The 18940-nt window shown below is 41.7% G+C and overlaps 1 long non-coding RNA gene across 1 annotated transcript; it reads right to left on the bottom strand.

The window, feature by feature from the left end:
• Positions 1 to 206: 206 nt before the first annotated feature.
• Positions 207 to 12039, bottom strand: LOC146542177 (uncharacterized). The gene is made up of 3 exons (XR_014880492.1): positions 11870 to 12039; positions 6788 to 6966; positions 207 to 2012 (listed from the first exon to the last, which is right to left on the bottom strand). It is a non-coding gene; the product is annotated as an uncharacterized LOC146542177 (long non-coding RNA).
• Positions 12040 to 18940: the final 6901 nt, after the last annotated feature.

An 18940-nucleotide genomic window follows, 5' to 3' on the forward strand; every position in this document is an offset into this window, starting at 1 on the left:
TGAGGACTCTCAGTCTGGTCCCATTTCCTCAATTAAGGTGGCTGGATTTCCATTTCTCATTTGTTTTACACAAAGCTCGCTAAAAGCTGTGATTATCCTGACAATTCAAATTGTCATTCCCAGGACCATGGCAATCAGTAGTCTGGAGAACTGTTTGGACCCTTTCAAAAGGACAGGAAACAGGCAGAAAAAAACTGTCACTGCCACCATCTCCTAATAGTGAAGGAGAGAAAATGAAGCCACATGATACAGAGATGAAAACATGAATTCTGACTTACCATTCTTCCCTGATACAAGTTACTTGTTTCCTTCCACAGCCTACAGCAACCTTCTCATGTCTGCAATTTTTCAACAGTTGACCTTGTCATCCATCCACAAGCAGCCTTGTCTCCCTCACATCTGATGTGTTCGTCTTCACTTCTGGGCAATACAGTCCCCAGGTAAGCCTGCCATTTCCAGGAGGGGATATAATGCAATGCATTTTTGCATTTATTTGGACGAGTATAGGAGAAATATGTAGTTAATAGACACTGCATGAAGAAAAGAGCAATTGATTTGAATTGAAGTTGATCATAGGTAAGTTGATGAGCTTGCAGGGAGACTTGCAGTCAAAACTCTATGGGGGTGCTAGAGAAAACAGAATTTCACAAAAGGGAACTGGAATTTGACCTTTCAGTCATATTTTATTAGAGCACTTCTTGCAGGTAGAAGCATGTCAGAGCACTATCTACTGTAATGTCAGTCTGCTTGGTTGTTGCCTGTGTCCACATAGAGCTCTGTCACTGTCAGGGAAGCTGACAGTGGCCTCTGGGAATATTTGAAGAGCTAAGTTCAAGTGCATTTCTTCTAGAAAATTAAAGCATGCTGATAACAGCAACACGCTCACTTACTTGTTTAATTATTTCTTGCCCAGTTCATAAGAAATATAAATGAAAGAACTGGCAAACTGGTAAACAGAAGGCGACACTGAAAGTGAAAGGGATGTTGAGCATGATTGTAGCAATTTATTTGAAGAGAGATTATTCAAGTATTTGGAAGCATTCCTTCTTGGAAAATAGAAGACTAGGAAAATGTCCTCTTAGATTAAGAGAAACTGTGAAGTCTTTGGTGTAGGCAACCAAGCATGCAACTCACACTCATTCCCAGCTTCAGCCTTTTAGGTTGCCCCTACTCTCCCTATAAGCAGATAGCTTCAACTGATTGTCTATGCAGTCACAATGTAGGATATTTCTTTGACTGGGTTACTAAAATACTACAAGGTATCAAGGCCATGTCAGTGCAGTTTAGGACCAATAATGGCATACTTTAGTTAGCACAGTGTATGCTCTCTGGTGACAGTGACAGGGCCCGAGGGAACGGCATAAAGCTGTCAGGGAAGGGGCAGCTGGTGATTAGGGGAAAGGTTCTTTACAAGAGTACAGTGGGCATGGAACAGGCTGCCCAGGGCAGTGAGCATAGTCTGTCAAGTGCTGGAATTCAAGGACCATTTGGACAATTAATATTGGGTGGTCTGGTGGAGCTAGGGGTTGGGCTTGATTCTTGGTGGGTTCCTTCCAACTCAGGATACTCTATGATAAAAAGCATTATTTAGGTCCATAAATAAACTGGTACATACTGGTTACCATGCAGAGGTAGTAAAAATATTGACTACTTTAACAGTGCTTGGAAAAGATCAGTAATCTTACTGAAATGTTTGGCTTCTGCAGGAAAATGAGCATTTTTTCCAGTCACCTGCACTCTGAAATCTTACAAATGAATTGAAGAAACTTTGATTGGGGTAGGTCTCTCAAAAATATATGAATGCACAGAAGTCCTGTGAGAAATTAAAAGTTGGCTGGCTGTCAGAGACGCTTTCAATGTGGTTTCTCCACTAATGTGACATGAAAAATGAAATTCAGCTACTGCCCTTCTGGTTGTCCATCAGCTATCCCTCTGTAAGTAACCTGGACCCACGCTGTCTTAGCTTGATAATATGGCAAATTGAGATGTTCCAGGAGAATCTGAAGGTAATGCTGGGTAAAGGAGAGAGAGAAAGAAAGCAAATTGTTATGGGGACATGAGTGCAGAAGCATAGTACACAAATCTATACAAAACCAGGCTCATTTTCTTGTTTCATGGAACTTTCTTTAAAAGTAAAATAATATGTATCAGACACAAAACAACAGTTAATCAGATAGTGCTCCAGTTGCAAGGTTCTCTCTATACATTTAACTGGGAAGCTCTGTAGATTTTAGACTTTATTAGCATGAGTTTTTCTAACATCTTTTTAAAAGAGCATTAGTTACATTACTACTTTGTAATGTTATTCAGCCAGTATTAGCATTTTTGAGACTAGAAAACACAGGTTTGGGGAAAGAAAAAAAATGCTACTGAAAGCTGATCATCTTTAGTTACTAAAAAACAAACAAACAAACAAAAACCAAAAAAACTCAGCACAGTTACATTTTACTTACCTGGGTGAAGGGTTAAGGTTAGTATACGTGGCCAAAGGTAAGATACCTCTTTTGATAACTATGTTTTATTTACCTCAGAGAACTAGGAGCCGGAGATGCAGCCCCCCAGGCTTGTGGTGGAAAGACCCAGCTGCAGAAAGACACTGCAGATAGCCCCTACTCTCAGAGAAGGCAGGACACCCAAGCAGATTTTGAAACAGTGTGAGAAGCCTGTATCATGAATAACTGAGAAAGAAACCCCAGAGGTTCAAGCATCTGTTTCTCTCAAAAGTGAATTTCACATGCTATGTTTTTGGTGAATTTTCACGTTGTTTTTTTTTGTGAGGGTAGAGGAGAGTGAAAGTGAATTACAATATTATTGCCAAGTTGCTATCTATTGTTATAGATTTGAAAACACTGGCACTCTTTTATGTTAATTTACAGAACTTTAAACTGCTGGTAGTAATTCTTGACCTCTTTAGATCCAGTGAAACTTATCACAGCCATGTGAATACATTTCCGCCAGAAAATATCAGGATTAATACAAATGGTTTTCTTAGTTTTTAAGGAAGTGGCTTCTAGAATAGAAACAGTGATGAAAGTGCTTAGCTGAGATGTGAAGAAAGTCAGGATTAAGTCTTGTTTTCAAATCAAATTATTGAAAATGTTCCTAATGTAAAATGCTGTAATCTGAAAGTGTATATGTAGAATATATTTATGCAACCACAATGGCTATTCAAGCCTTGATATTCACTATCATAGCGTGATTCAGAAAACTTAACTCTTGTTCTACAGTAGAAAAGTGAGTTTGTTTTACGTGTTTTAGAACCTGCTATCTGATCTGGATCTTCAGTCAGAATGTTTGTTGCATTAAAATTCATTTAATCTCCTCAATGTAAACCCCACCCACTCACTTATCTGCACTGCTCTATGAATCTCAGGCATGTAAAACACTCACAAAATGAGATGTAGAAACAGCCTTGTTTCAAGCTTTGTTTCTAGGCAATCAACACCTGGGACTTCAAGCTACTGTGACAAAAATGTAAGAAATGTTCTGTCACAGAATACGAACTCCTTTGGCAGTCCTGACTGATGGACATCAGAAAGCCCTCATGTCTCACATTTATACTTCCTAACTTTCCGAGCGCTTTTTATCCTTAGAAAATGCAGTATCTCATGATCCTTTAAATAACAAATGACCTTATTCCTTTTAATGTGGTCATTAAGAACTCTAATGTTCCAGGTATAAATTCCTGCTACTACTGTGCACCTTCATTTGTTATTCATATGTGAATCCCTTTGGGTTCCCAATTACTATCCAGCAACAGCAATTGGCTCTTGAAATTATTCCCACAGGACTGACTTTGTAAAGGACACTGCAGTGTACATCTTAGTTCCCTAATTACAGACACAATGCTCGATAAACCTTGAACAACTAGTAATTGGAAGCTAATGGTTACTCTCACTGAATCCCTGTTGACACAGATTTTGTTGCCCAATAACTGACCACAAGTGGGTCATGTGAGAAGGCAGGAGTGAAGAAAGAGTATTTAGGTCGTATGCTACCAGTGGGAATTGACTGGAAAAGGTCCCTTATAAAGTGGGGTCTTAACACCCTCAGTTTGTTACAACTCAGTACACAACATTTGAAACACCACATGTGCTATAACTACATCTCCCTGCTGGGGTAAGAAATAGCAGATGATATTTGTGAGGGAAGGTGGGATGGGTTTCAAAGAGCTTTTTCCTCTGCTCTGAGTGCTGGTATCTTCTCTGCAAGTGCAACATAGCCATAAAATACCTTGCATTAATTTAGTCAAAGTCTTGGTGCTAATGCTATCACACGAGCAAAAAGTTTTTGCTACTTTCCTTGCATACTATCCTTCCACTCCCAACCTCAGAATCAAGCCCTTTAGAACAACTAAGAGAATAACCAAGATAATAATTTATTTGACCTTATCAATATTCCTTTTCATCAAGTGCAAAGCAAAATATTTTTATCATAATAAAGTTCATTCTAATGCTGTATTTATTACTGTTCCCCCATCCAAATATAAATGCAGACCTCTGAAAAAGAGCACGTAACATCACACACATTCCAGCTGATTACATAAATACTGTAAGGTTGCTTAGTACAAATGATTGCTTGTGAAAAACATTATCAAGAAAGGCTTGAGTTAGGATCACCGTGCCTTAATGATACATGCTTTTTGTTAAGGCAAGTAAGAAAGTTTGTGTGGAATTGTATCAGAACCGCTGTATGTTTATAACTTTTTTGAAACAGAACCTTTTATGAATTAATTCTAAAGCGAAATCAATAATCTTATAAAATAATCCATGATTTCAAAACTTCCTTTATTTTGCATCAGCCCTGTTACCTGTTCCATTAATACTGTCATCATAAAAGTATGACATAAGAAGAGCCACTCTGACTGAAACGAAGGTTACATCAAGCTAAGCAGCCTATCTTCACCACTTACCATTAACAGATGTCCGGGAAATCATAAGACCAACATAAGATAATGGAGCAGATCCTTCTAGTTATCATGTTAAGCCACATACAAAATGAAGAGGTGATCTGAGACAGCCAATATGGCTTCACCAAGGGCAGATCTTGCCTGACTAATCTGGTCGACTTCTATGATAGAGTGATGGCATTGGTAGACGGCGGAAGGGTGACGGATTTCATCTGCCTGGACTTCTGCAAAGCCTTTGACATGGTCCCTCACCATATCCTTCTCTCTAAATCGGAGAGGTATGGATTTGAAATGGACTGTTTGATGGATTAAGAATTGGTTGGCTGGACGTAGCCAAATGGTTGTGATCACCAGTTTTATGTCTGGGTGGAGGACGGTCACAAATGGTGTCCCCAAGGTTTGGTACTGGGATCAGCGCTCTTCAACATCTTCACCAATGACATAGACGATGGCATTGAGTGCACCCTCAGCAAGTTTGCGGATGACACTAAGCTGAGTGGTGCAGCCGATACACTGGAGGGAAGGGAAACCATTCAGAGGGATGTGGACAGGCTGGAGAAGTGGACCCATGAAAACCTAATGACGTACAGGATGCTGTACTTGGGCTGGAACAATCCCAGGTATTTATACAAACTGGGGGAAGATCTTGAGAGCAGGACTGTGGAGAAGGATTTGAGGGTCCTGGTAATGAGAAGCCGAACATGAGCCAGCAGTGTGCACTTGCAGCCTGGAAGGCCAACTGTGTTCTGGGCTGCATTAAAATAGGGGTGGCCAGCAGGGAGAGGGAGGTGATTGTCCCCCTCTGCTCTTGTGAGGCCTCATCTGGAGTACTGTGTCCAGGCCTGGGGTCTCCAGCACAAGGAAGATACAGAGCTCTTGGAGCGGGTCCAGAGGAGGGCCACTAAGATGATCAGAGGGCTGGAGCACCTCTCCTATGAGGAAAGGTTGAGGGAACTGGGCTTGTTCAGCTTGGAGAAGAGAAGGCTCTGGGGAGACCTCATTGTGGCCTTCCAGTACTTGAAGGGAGCATATAAACAGGAAGGGGAACAGCTATTTACAAAAGTGGATAGTGATAGGATGAGGGGAATGGTTTTAAATTAAGATAGTGGAGGTTTAGATTAGATATTAGGAGGAAAGGGTAGTGGCACACTGGAACAGGTTGTCCAGTGAGGTTGCGGATGCCCCATCCCTGGAGGCATTCAAAGCCAGGCTGGATATAGCTCAGGGCAGTGACCTGGTTGGCGACCCTGCCACGGCAAGGGGCTTGAAACTAGATGATCTTTGAGGTCCTTTTCAACCTAGGCCATTCTGTGATTCTATGATAAACATATTCCCCTGCCATGTCCCCAGAACTCTCCCACCTTCCATCCTTCCACCCTACAGGGTCAGGATTTCCTGACCCTGGTATGATTTTCTGAATAACCTGCTGTCTTCTGAACATTAATCCCATCTTTCTATGGTGGGATACAAATGTTTTTTTATCCTGTTTCTTCTGGGAAGGAACTTCACAGACCTGCTACCTGCTGAGTGAAAAAACACCTCCTTTTGTTTGTATTAGACTTAACTCCTTTGATAGTCCGTAGGTTTTGCACTGAAATAATGTTGTCCTTAGTTCCAAGGGAGTGTGGTGATTCATTTTCCAAGTCTCTGGCATGGCACTTCCTGGCTGTTGTACAAGACTGTGTACCCATTTTAAGCAGACATGCACACCAATATTGACTTTTTAGTCAGTTGCATGTTACATGTGCACGGCAACACTACACTCAGGACAAAAGCTTACAGCAGAGCAGAAGATAATGAGGCATATTCAACATCTGCTTTATCTAGCACTTCTTCAGTGCCAGTATTGATGGGTTTGAGACACAGGGCAGAGCTTACCTGTTCCCTGGGCCTCACATGAACCACCAGCAGTGCTGCCGTGCATTGGCATTGTCCTCCACTGATGCTGAAAGCAGTGCATATCCATTAGTCAGGAGTGTGGCCTTCGGTGAATTCACTTGTTAAATTCAGCTTCAAAGACTCGCAGGAGACACAAAAGAGGACTGTCTTTTCTCCACCTGTTTTCACAGTAATTAAAAACACTGAAATGCTTTCACTTTCATTCCTTAAACTCCATAATGAGTCTCTTTAATGAGATTAAAAGATAGAATGACAAACAGACATGAAAATATTACATCCCCAGATGGCAGTAAAGTTCATTCAATTTGATCACCTGAGGCAGAAAACCAAAAGGTAAAGATGAATATATCAAAATATCAGTGCAAGTCTCTTCTGCTTGGAGAGGCTGTTTGTGAGCAAGTGAAACAAAACTGCTCTAGCAGCAAAAACAGCAAAACCATCGCAAGCCAAGTGAAGATCATACAGAGGAGAAGTATGGCAAAAGATCAGCTCTGCTTAGAGAGCTCACAACAGGATTAATGAAAAGAACTTTCACAGGAACACTGCACCAGATCTTTGGCTGTGGCAGATGATATGGGATGCTGGTGTTAGTATATCTGCTGCCGTTTTGTCCCTTACATTTTTTCTCTACCTACCCTTGGTAGTATTTTATTATAAAGTAATTTTAATTTGTAGTGCAGGAGTGCAGAACTTCCTGCACTGTGCCAGGCACTGTGCACATTGGCAGGCACATGCAGCTCCATCTTCACAGAGCTTCTGATACAAACATAAGAGGCAGAAATAGCAAACTAAGACAGGATGGGTAGGCAACATGAAGCCTGTAAGGGCTGTTTCCCTGTGTCTCTCCCACAGTGAGTCTGACAAACATCATCAGGTATTCACAAGAGCAGAAAGCCTCTGTGAGGTACTGGAGAAAGATGAGGAAAGGATCTTTATAGGTTGTAACAAACCTACAGTAGCTGCAGCCCAGGTGTGACAAGAGCGCTGGTTAGTCATACCTTGCCTTCTGGAGAACTGTCTGCCACCAGTGCAAGTTTTGGGATCCTCACTCTTATGGGCTTTGTTGTGTACTATTGCAATGGATCCTCTGCTTGGCTGAGTCTAGCACCAGCACCAATAAAACAATGTCTCAGCAGGGGAAGAGAGGCCACTTTGTAGAAATGCAACAGAACAGTCAGGGTGCTCTGCAAAAGAGCTCCTATTCTCTTCCTGGATAGAAAGGGTTTTTACTTACTGCACAGAGACACAGGCTTATCTTTATTGTAAAGGAAAAACACAGGCAGATGTTTTGGCTCCTAAATACTAAAAAGGAGTAACTTTTCTGCTGGCCACACCATGAAGCAAACAATGCCACATTTTCTCTTAAAAATAGGAAAAAAAAAACACCTCTTTTTTGGGATGTCCTGATAAATGAGCACTTTGGCTTTGAATGACTGGGGTAAAGATGGCTGTGGACACTTCTTTGCTGAAGGTTTGTGCAGTCTGAATAGCCCACTGTGTTAGGCAGAGCCAAGGACATAACTGCACACAGTTTGACAACTAATCAACAGTTCATCACACCAATGCTGCTCTGCAGCAGCTGAACGCAGATCAGACAAGAGCTTGCAAACTGCCCACCAGCAATTGCTGAGTGATAACACATGCAGTTCCCCACATGTTTATGCAGATACTCAGATTTATCTGACAGTTTTATACCCAGAAGCATGATACTCAGTAATTAAAATTAAAAATGTTTTGACAGCCAAAACAAATGGCTATATAAGTTAGAAAGCTGTAAAAAGCAGTGGTATCCAAAAATAAAGATCCATAGATAAATCAGAATGCTGCAACAGAGAATGTTTTAACATAAGTGTGTTAATGTACAGCAGTTCTTAAATATAGGCTCAAGATTCTGACTGTAATTTTCCAGTAATAGCCAAGAGAAGCTGTGAGAAATTAAATGGAAAAAAATCTTCTTGCTAAAGAAGGGGTAGAGGAGAAAGAAAGTACATATATTTCCGGTGGGAGTTAAATCTTACAGGGAGGTGGTAGGTTGGGGGAGATGTGGTGCTGTTCAGGGTTTTCTGTCCACTGACTTGTAAATAGGGTGGAGGTGAATGTCACAGCATCAGGAGGGGGCTGGAGGGTGCCTTTGCTGTGCATCTTCTGTAGATGGCAATAAAACAACTTCACCTGCAGTTTCTTTTGAAGCTAAGGGGTCCTTCATGCTGTTGAGGGCTCACTGCTTCAGATTTCAAGCAGGAGGTACCTGACGTGCAGTATCTCCTCAGGGAGATGCCTACAGGAGTCCATGAACAACCATCTTAACAGAGTTTCCCACTGGCAGCAGCTCTGGAGAGTGCTATTTAGAAGAGCACTGACATTTCTGGAAGTGCTATGCAGGCAGGCCAGACAAATAACAGCAGTTGCATAAATCTTCTTATCATGTACTGAAAATTGACAGTTGTACAGTGCTGTATGAACCAGGACACTGTCATAAAGCCAACTTACAGATGAGAAACAAATGTGCCTTTGAGGTTGTTGATGAATTAGATTTCTGGTCTTAAAGCACAATTGCTGTAGTTTGCAGGCAGTAACCTTCTGGCTGATCTCTTGATGTTTACTCTCCTCCCTAGTAACTGCAGTTTTCTAGGTAAAGAATTTCCAGACATTCAGAATCACCAAACAACATGAAATACCTATCAAAACAAGTATTTTCCACTTACAACTTTCCTTACTTGGAAAAATGATACTTTCCTAACATCTCATCCACCAAAAGTGACTTTTCTGTAGATGGCGATAAGGACCAGTAAAATCTCTTCATCTCCTGCTGTGCTTGCGGAGTCACATACTGCTTATCTTGTGCCCATAAAAGGCAGAAATTTTCCTAGCTCTGGTTCCCACTTCTACAGTTCTGCACCAGAAGGCAGGTGAGGGCAATCTCCATTAAAAAAAAAAACAAAGCAAAACAAAGAAAATAAACAAAAACCAACCAAACAAACAGAAGAAAAAAAAACAACAAAAAACAACTCCACAACCCTACAGTGATTAAGCTGCTAATCTTTTAGATAAATCCCTTCTCCTTCGTTTCTCTGAAGGGCCTGCAGCTACTTGCCCTACCAAGAGATCAGTGACTTAGCCCTGACCCTTTAAGTAGACCCCGTGGCTCAGCAATAGCTCTTAACAGGTCTTCTCTGCCATTGGTTTACAGCTGACATCAGTCACACTGCCTGGGGTCCTCTGGGTGCAGCTGCCCTCTGGCCTTGGTTGAAAGATTGGGATCAGGGAAGAGTCTGGGTTAAAAAAAAATGTCTGCAAAGCTGGAAGAGTATTTTCTCCTTTCTGTTTCTGCCACAACCACAGGACAGAAAGGGCTTAGAATGAAAGGTGGGTTCAGGAACAGGTGATAGGAGAAGACAGTGCAGCCCTCTTTTTCCAAGGGGCTTTTACAGTTCTGCTGGGGGTCACCACACCTCTATCAGTCCTGCTGGAGTTATCTAGGATTTTTGAGCATACAGTTCTGTCCAGAGACAATGGGAAAGAAAGTGAAGATACAATAACAAGCTTAGGTGTAGCCAAGTAGTTGGACAAGGAGGATAGCAATAAAAATATGACAATCTAAGACACAATCCCTGCACACAGCTCTTTGAAACCTACCACATCCCTTCTTCAGATTGGCTGAGTTCACTAGGATGAATGTAGTCTGTCTCTGATTTCACCTCACTGGCACAGCTCCAGGTGGCTTCAGTAGGGTGCCTTGATTTACTCTAGCCACTACTGAAAACAAAATCCATGGCAGGCTCCGGAGATCAGAGATGTCTGTACTGAGCAGTAAGCTGAGTGAATAAATGACAGAATACTAAGACTGATTTTCATGGCTTAGTCTATCTAACTAGGTGGTTCTTGAAAAGGTACAGCTACTGGGGAAAAAGGCAGAAGTTCTGTGCAGCCGTTCCTGGAGAGATATGTTAATGCCATGATTGTGAGGATGCCTGCTCATGGTATAACTCTACCAAGAGGCAGAATAGGGCATATTTGACTCTTTCGGGAATAGAGAGTTCTGAATGCAGATCATACAAATGAGTCATGCTTTGAAGAAACATCATAAGCTGGGTAACACCAATTACCCCTCCATTGGGAATGGAGCAGCAAAATCTCTTAAAACTGTATGGATTAACTTGGGTGTGTGAGTTGTTTTCTGTGTATTTTTCCTGTTGCCAATACATAAGAACTCACTGACCACCGTGCTTACTCTACTGGTATTAAGCTGTAAATCCACAGCTCTAAATGGAGTTTTGTAGCTATACAAATTGCAGTAGTGCAATAAATACTTGGTCCTTTGAGTCCTGATAACATTACTTCTTCTCCTAGTAGTAGTTATGGTTATTTCTCTCCTTGTATCCTCAAAAGCTGAGGTTGCCAAACAAATCTGTATCACCTTCTTTGTATTTGAGAGGTGATGCAGCAGTAGTTGTATGTGTTTCCTTATTGGTGAGGTTATTTCATATTGAATCATGGAATCACTGAATCTCCAAGTTTGGAAAAGAGCTCTAAGATCATCCAGTACAACTGCTCACCCATCATTAATATTTCCTACTAAACCACGTTCCTCAGAAGAAAATCTAAATTCTTCTTGAACGCCTCCAGGAACAGTGACTCCACCACCTCCCTGGACAACCCATTTCAGTGCCTGACCACTCTCTCAGAGAAGAATTATTTCCTGACATCCAACCTGAATCTCTCCTAGTTTAACTTGAGGCCATTGACTCTAGTTCTACCATTAGTTACATGGGAGAAGAGCCCAACCCCCATCTCATCATAACCTCCCTTCAGGTAGCTGTAAAGAGCATCTACTCATTGCAGTGATGAGCTGCAGGACCACCACTTGATTGGTTCTTCATTCTGACTGGTTGTGCCCTGGATTTGTTTTTCTGTCTTGCATATGAGGCTTTTAAACAGCTCCAGTATTTTAGCTATTCATGACAGGCACTTAAAAAAACAGAAGAGAACTTTCTAAATGAAATGCATCAACAAAACAGGTGACAGTTTGCAGCTTAATTGTGCTACAGAGAATATGCTTACCATGGCCTTTAGAAGATTCTTGTATGTAGCTGAAGGTCAAAAAGCCTTCTTAGTTCCTCCTATGAAAAGTCCTGAGGCCCATCTTTTCAAGGAAGTGAGTCCAATGCTGACAAAGCAGGCAGTGAAACTGAAGCTTTTTGCATCCTCGGGTAACCACTCAGCACTAAAGTCCTCATGACAGTCTGCTCTGCCCACTCCTTACCAAGAAGCACATGTGGGAGGCAAATATAAGTCTAATAAAAAGTCAGGGCAGTAAAATGATGTATTTGGCAGAACACAGGCGGGAACATGACTTGGCACCTATCATAATCAGAATGCAGGGAAGAACAGAGAGAAACTTCTTGAATGCACTGATATTTTTTACATATTGCTTATATTCTTTTCTCCAAATGGCCCAAGGGTTAATGTATTCAGTCCTTTTTCTCTCTGAGGACTGTTTAAGTGAGGAGCCCAGTGGAAACCAGATTCACAGGGCTGAAAGGAGGTTTAATTCAATTGTAGTCAACCTCCCAAGAGGATGTTCTGAGTTTTAGGACACTGATGAGAAAATATCTAAAATGACGTCTAAAGAGAACGTACCCTTCCAATCCTTCTCATTTCTTTGTGTAGTTCTTCTTTTAGGTAGAGTCTATTCACACAACTGTTTTGGTGAAGCTTAGATGGAAACATGCTAGAGTAGAACACCTATCTTTTTTGATCTTTGACTTCAAGAATGTGTTGCTTCAGCTGATCCTGTTGAACACATGCTATTGGTCTTTATAAGAACAGAGAGACCACACCTAGAGGCATCAGAGTGAAAAGGATGCCACTATTTGATTTTACCTTCTCTTAACCAAGAAAGATAATTTCTGATAGTTTCTATAATTCCTAAGAGGGAAAACTGCATTGTGATCTCAAGTTATGCTATCTGTTGTTTTCTTTGGTACTGCCTCTTGTTGATGAAAAGGTGCTATTCAATGATAATGACTACTGTGGAGTACTTTTTAATTAATTAAGGGTGTTGGCAGTGGCTATAGGCAGATCTCACAATTGTCCCTTTTATTATGAAGGATGAAATCATTCTGTTTTTCTGTCTAGTAATGGATCTCTCTAAATGCAAGATCTACAACTGAAATATCTGACAGTTTACTTGTGGTCAAACCTGCCAGTGGTTTCATATATTGAAATATTAGGAAATAGCTAAAATGAAAATTAATAAATCCTAGAGGATAAGGCAGGCAACCCCCTTCAGAACTAGGCCTTGGTTTTCACATGAACAGTTGTGACCTGTTTGTGCAAACCTTTTCTAAAAGGCTCTTACCTATTTGGACAGGGATGACTCTCTTTGATCATCATTTCTAATTTCAGGGACTCATTACTTTGCCACGTTTATAAAAAAGTCCCTGTCAAATATCTGCTTTCTTTAATTTCCAAGGAAAAGCATGTGAAGTGCATATGGTCTTTACCAGCCTGGCTTAGATGCCATCAGATAGGTTCGGAGAATCGTTATTTAAATGACTATTAAAATTATTTCAAGATTAAATTCGAAATGGAGAAGCATTAAAATGCATGATCTCCATCTACATAATGCTCTTCCAGAAATGATTGTCCTCATTTACAAAGTGCTTCTACTTAGCAAAAGTTAAAAAAAAAAAAAAAAAAAAAAAGCAGCTAGTTTTTAATTCACTAGACAGGAATTCAGGGATATTCAGGGATTACTGAGTATGCACACATCCCAGAAGGTGAGAGACTAGCATTTTAGGCTTTATAAAATTAATAATGGGCTGCTGATTCACTTGGCATTAACAAATGTTTACTTATAAGGATCCTAGGTTAGTGAAAATAAAAAAAAGTGTTGAGTAGTAAATTATGTGAAATAGACATATTGATAAATGAAATGAAATTAAACTTGATACAATTAAAAAAAAAAAAAAATCAAGTCTTTCTGTTATTGAATGGGGTGATTGCTTCTATGTTACCATGGAAGCTCTTCCTTAACCATGCTAGAAAAAAAGGAGTTCCATGAACATGTGATCTGACTTTTTAATTCTTTTTTCCTTTAAGTGCAGTTCTAAAAAGCATGTTCAATAACTTTAATAATTTAACTTTAAGCAAGAAGAAATGCGCAGAAGAGATTCTGCAAAATACCACTGGAAGGAGTAGCTATTTGTATGACAGTAGACAGCACAGAGGTTAAGCTAAGAATAACCTTGAAGACAGACCTCTCAACAGTCTATTTGCCAAAGAATTCATCTGAAGGCATCTGTTACCACAGTTGTCTTAATATGAGTAACATGATTTTCAGAAGTCTCATGAGAACTAATGACAAGAGGAGTTGTTCAGTATTTCTGAAAATTGGGTCATTTCTAGTTAACTGCAACCACTGTCCTCATGTTCTACAGGAACCTGAAACTCTAATATCCTACAGACTGACCAGTATATTTATAGTATGTAAATTTTATTTCAGCTCTGTGAAAGCAGAGGTACATCTTGTAACTTCAACATACAGTTCAAAACCTCTTCCTTTAATCCAATGCAAACAGAATGCACAACTCTTGGTTCACTAATAAAGATCTTATGCCATTTGTGCCTGTGTTCTCATGCTATCCCAGATGCTGAAAGGCTCAGGTCTAGAGAAAAACATTAGGCCCAAAACTTCCAATTGGAAAACAGAATATATTTTTTTTGCCACAAATCTTGTAATTTCTTTTGTGCTGCTGCTGTATTCTATTAGGCTGTGGGGTTTATTGACTGTTTTGTTCTGTTTTGTTTTGTTTTGCTTTGTTTTGTTTTGTTTTGTTTTGGAAAGGCAAACCACTACTGAGTCAGGTGTTAGGCTAGAGATATGCTTTTCTCTGGTTGCTTCTCACCTGCAGAACAGGAACCTGGAAGAGGCTGCCTGGAGAGGTGATGAATGTCCTTCCTCAGAGACATCCAAGGTCAGGCTGGACGGGGCTCTGAGCAACCTGGTTGAGCTGTAGGTGTCCCTGCTTATTGCAGGGGAGTTGCACTACCTGACCTTTAAAGCCCTTCCAATTCAATTCTATGATTTTATGATTCTGTGCAGCAGGGAAGAGCGACTGGCTTTCAGGAGGACTGGCTTCAACAGATGAGGAGAAGGCTGAGGTACTGAATGAATTCTTTGCCTTGGTCTTCACCGGCACCGGCTCCTTGGACTTAAAGGGGAAGGAAAGGTCTTGGAGCTGGCTCAGGAAGAGGGGATGTTGAAGGGTCAAGAGAGGGCTCAACTACTCTAGTGAACTTCTAGAAAGATTTATTCATGTTCTTCTAACTTTTCTCTGAAAACTCAGGGCAAAATGGTGAACTATGTGTTGCTGCTATCTGTGCTGGAGAAGTTCCCCCAAGTGATGTGAGACTTCTTGTGGGGCACCATGCAAAGCTGGTTCAGGCAAGGTGCAGCAATGCAGTGTCACAGCAGCTCTCATCACATGACCCTGGGATATTGCAAACTAGAACATGGAGGCTACTGCACCTTGCTCATTAGAGCTTGTATTCTCTTACACCATAAAAATAAAACATTTAGAATTATTTCTCTCCTAGACTGTTTGTGGGTGAAGTTAGAGAGCAGTTCCTCTGTTATTCTTCCTTCTGTCACCCAGTCTTGAAAATGGAACACTAAAGCATGGGTTAAGTTACCCCAGTCACTGTTACAAACAAAACAAAACAAAACAAAACAAAACAAAACCTCAAGCAATTCTTTGTCCTGCTTCAAAGTTCAGCACTACTCAAAAAAAAAAAACAAACCAACAAATCCACTTTGGTCCTAGTATGGTCACCAGGAAAAATATAGGGATGTTGTCTGGACTTGCAGACTTGGGATCAGGAAAGCCAAGGCACAGGCAGAACTGAACGTGGCAAGGGATGTTAAAAACAATGTGAAGACTTTCTACAGGTACATTGGCTAGAAGAGACAGGCCAAAGCGAGTGTACCTCCTTTGGTAAATGTAAAAGGAGAACTGGCTTCAACAGATGAGGAGAAGGCTGAGGTACTGAATGAGTTCTTTGCCTTGGTCTTCACCGGCAGCCAGGATTCTAATATTTCTCATGTCCCTGAGCCCTGTATCCCTAAACCTGTAGTTGGGGACTGGGAGAGTAAATTCCCCCCACTATAAGGGCAGAGCAAGTCCGAGATTGCCTCATGAGACTGAATGTGTACAAGTCTATGGGGCCGGATGGCGTGCATCCCAGGGTTCTGAAGGAGCTGGCTGAGGTGGTTGCTGAGTCACTCTCCATCATATTTGAAAAGCTGTGTCTGCTAGGTGAGGTCCCAGATGACTGGAGGAAGGGTCACGTCACTCCCATTTACAAGAAAGGGAAAAAGGAGGACCAGAGGCCGGTGAGTCTCAACCTCTGTGCCTGGGAATCACAATATCACAGAATCACAGAATCACAGAATGGCTCAAGTTGGAAGGGACCTCAAGGATCATGAAGCTCCAACCCCCCCGTCACAGGCAAGGCTGCCAGCCTCGTCATTTAATACTAGACCAGGCTGCCCAGAGCCCCACCCAACCTGACCTTGAACACCTCCAGGGACAGGGCATCCACAACCTCTCTGGGCAGCCTGTTCCAGCGCCTTACCACTCTTGTAGTTAAGAACTTTATCATGGAAGATCACGGAATAGACATGCTCCTGGATGACTTGCTAGATAATACAAGGAATGAGCATGTGATCCAAGACAGCCAGCATGGCTTCACCAAGGAAAGATTATGTCTAACCAACCTGGTGGCCTTCTATGATGGAGTGACTGCATTGGTGGACAAAGGAAAGGAGACTGATGTCATTTACCTGGACTTGTGCAAGGCCTTTGACATGATCCCCCATCACATCCTTATTTGTGGGATATGGATTTGATGGGTGGAGAACTTTGTGAATAAGCAACTGGTTGAAAGGGTGTAGACACAGGGTGGTGATTAATGGTCCTGTGTCCATGTGGAGGCTGGTAACTAGTGTTGTCCCCAAGGGGTCTGTCTTGGGAATGATGCTCTTTAAGATATTTATCAATTATATCAATGATGGAATCAAGTGCACCCTCAGCAAGTTTGCTGATGACACCAAGCTGAGTGGTGTGGTTGGCACAGTGGAAGGAAGGGACCTCAGCAGACTTGAAAGGTGGGCCCGGCTGAACTTAATGAAATTCAACATAACAAAGTACAAGGTTTTGCACTTGGGTGGAAGGAATCCGAGGGATCTATACAGACTGGAAGGAGCAGTCCTTGAGAGTAGCCCTGCAGAGAAGGACGTGGTGGTTGAAAAACTGAACATGAGCCAGCAGTGTGCTTCTACAGCTCAGAAAGTAAATGGTATCCTGGGATCCATCAGATGAGGAGTTGCCAGCACAGAGAGGGAGTTGACTGTCCCTCTCTACTCTACTCTTGTGAGGCCCCATCTGGAGTAGTGTATCCAGGTCTGTAGCCTCCAGTACAAGAAAGAGAGAGAGTTGTTAGAGAGGATCCAGAGGAGAGCCACAAAGATGACCAGAGGGCTGGAGCACCTCCTCTACAAAGGCAGGTTGAGGCAGCTGGATTTGTTCATCCTGGAGAAGAGAAGGCTGCGGGGTGACCTCATTGCAGCCTTTCAGTACCTAAAAAAAGTACCTTTCAGAGCCTACAAACAGGAGGGGAGCCAACTCTTTGAAAGGGTAGATAACAGCAGGACAAGGGGAAATGTTTTTAAGTTGAAGGAGGGAAGATTTAGGTTGGATGTCAGGGGGAAATTGTTTACTATAAGAGTGGTGAGGTGCTGGAACAGCTGCCCAGAGATGTTGTGGATGCCCTGTCCCTGGAGGTGTTCAAGGTCAGGTTGGGTGGGGCTCTGGGCAGCCTGGTCTGTATTAAATGACGAGGCTGGCAGCCTTGCCTGTGACGGGGGGGTTGGAGCTTCATGATCCTTGAGGTCCCTTCCAACTTGAGCCATTCTGTGATTCTATGGTTCAGCTTTCATGGTGTGTCTGCTTCAAGCAAATGTAAAGATCTCAGCCTTGCCTTTGCAAAAAAGATAAAACATTCACTTTCTCCTTCGACCTATGGAAAGGACAGTCACGGAACAAAGCAGTGGGTGTAACTGCAGCTGCCACAAGCAGAAAAGGATGATTGAGTTAAGGGCAGGGCAAAAGGCAACAACACACTTGGCTGCAGGAACCGAAGCTTCTGTGCACAGAGAGCTCTAAAGCACTTTGGAGGAAGACAATATGTAGTGCAAAGTTTGACCAAAGTTAATTTCAGTGTCACACTGCTCAGTTTTACCTAAGGAGCTGGGCACCCTTGCCTGCCATAAGCAGCAAGAATATGTTTTGGGTCCTAATGCCACATTCAGACCTAAGGATGAAAACACCTACGGGGAAAGTTTTCAGAATGCACTCTCAATTGCCATATGGTATTCAAAAGATCTGAAATAGAGGTTGAATGAGGGGGGGAAAGAAGTTAATTAAATTGTTAGTAAATAGCTACTAATATTTTCATTATAGGCATTTAAACTCAGTATGCTGTCTCTCTTTTGTATCTCCTGCATCTGTTCTGATTTTCTGTTTCATTGTAAATGCACACAGCACTCTAAGAGAAGGCATCTTATTCATCTTTGACAGGGAGAAATTAAAAAGACAGTTGGCATTTTGGACTGTAATTTTGTTGCTATTAGCATACAATAAAAGTTGGCATGCTACACAGTTTTCAGCTCTTGCAGGTGCTAGAGTAAGTATTCTTCTACACATGGTTGCTGTACCTTTCCAACTACAGTCCATTTCAAAATTAATATCCAGGGACCATTTTTTTTTGGTCAGATTTGAGGGAATAGAGGTGAGCTGTACTATACCTGAAAGTTAAACCTTGTAACAATGCTGTTTCACCAGGTATTACTGAATACAAGAGAGGAAAATAAGACAGTCTCTTGCAGAGAACTTACAACATATCAGGCGAAGGAAAGTGGGAAGGCAGATAGACAAGAGCATGAGATGGGATATGACACAGCCTGAGGGTCTGGAAAAGGGGCCTGGAAAAGCAATCCAGGCTTTTTAGTGCATCTTCTAGAACACTATTCTTCTAGTTTTATTTCCCTCCAAAATACTCCAGAGCAAG

The sequence above is a fragment of the Meleagris gallopavo genome, chromosome Z (assembly GCF_905368555.1).
Source record: "Meleagris gallopavo chromosome Z, MGAL_WU_HG_1.1, whole genome shotgun sequence".
In the NCBI taxonomy this organism is placed as follows: Eukaryota; Metazoa; Chordata; class Aves; order Galliformes; family Phasianidae; genus Meleagris; species Meleagris gallopavo.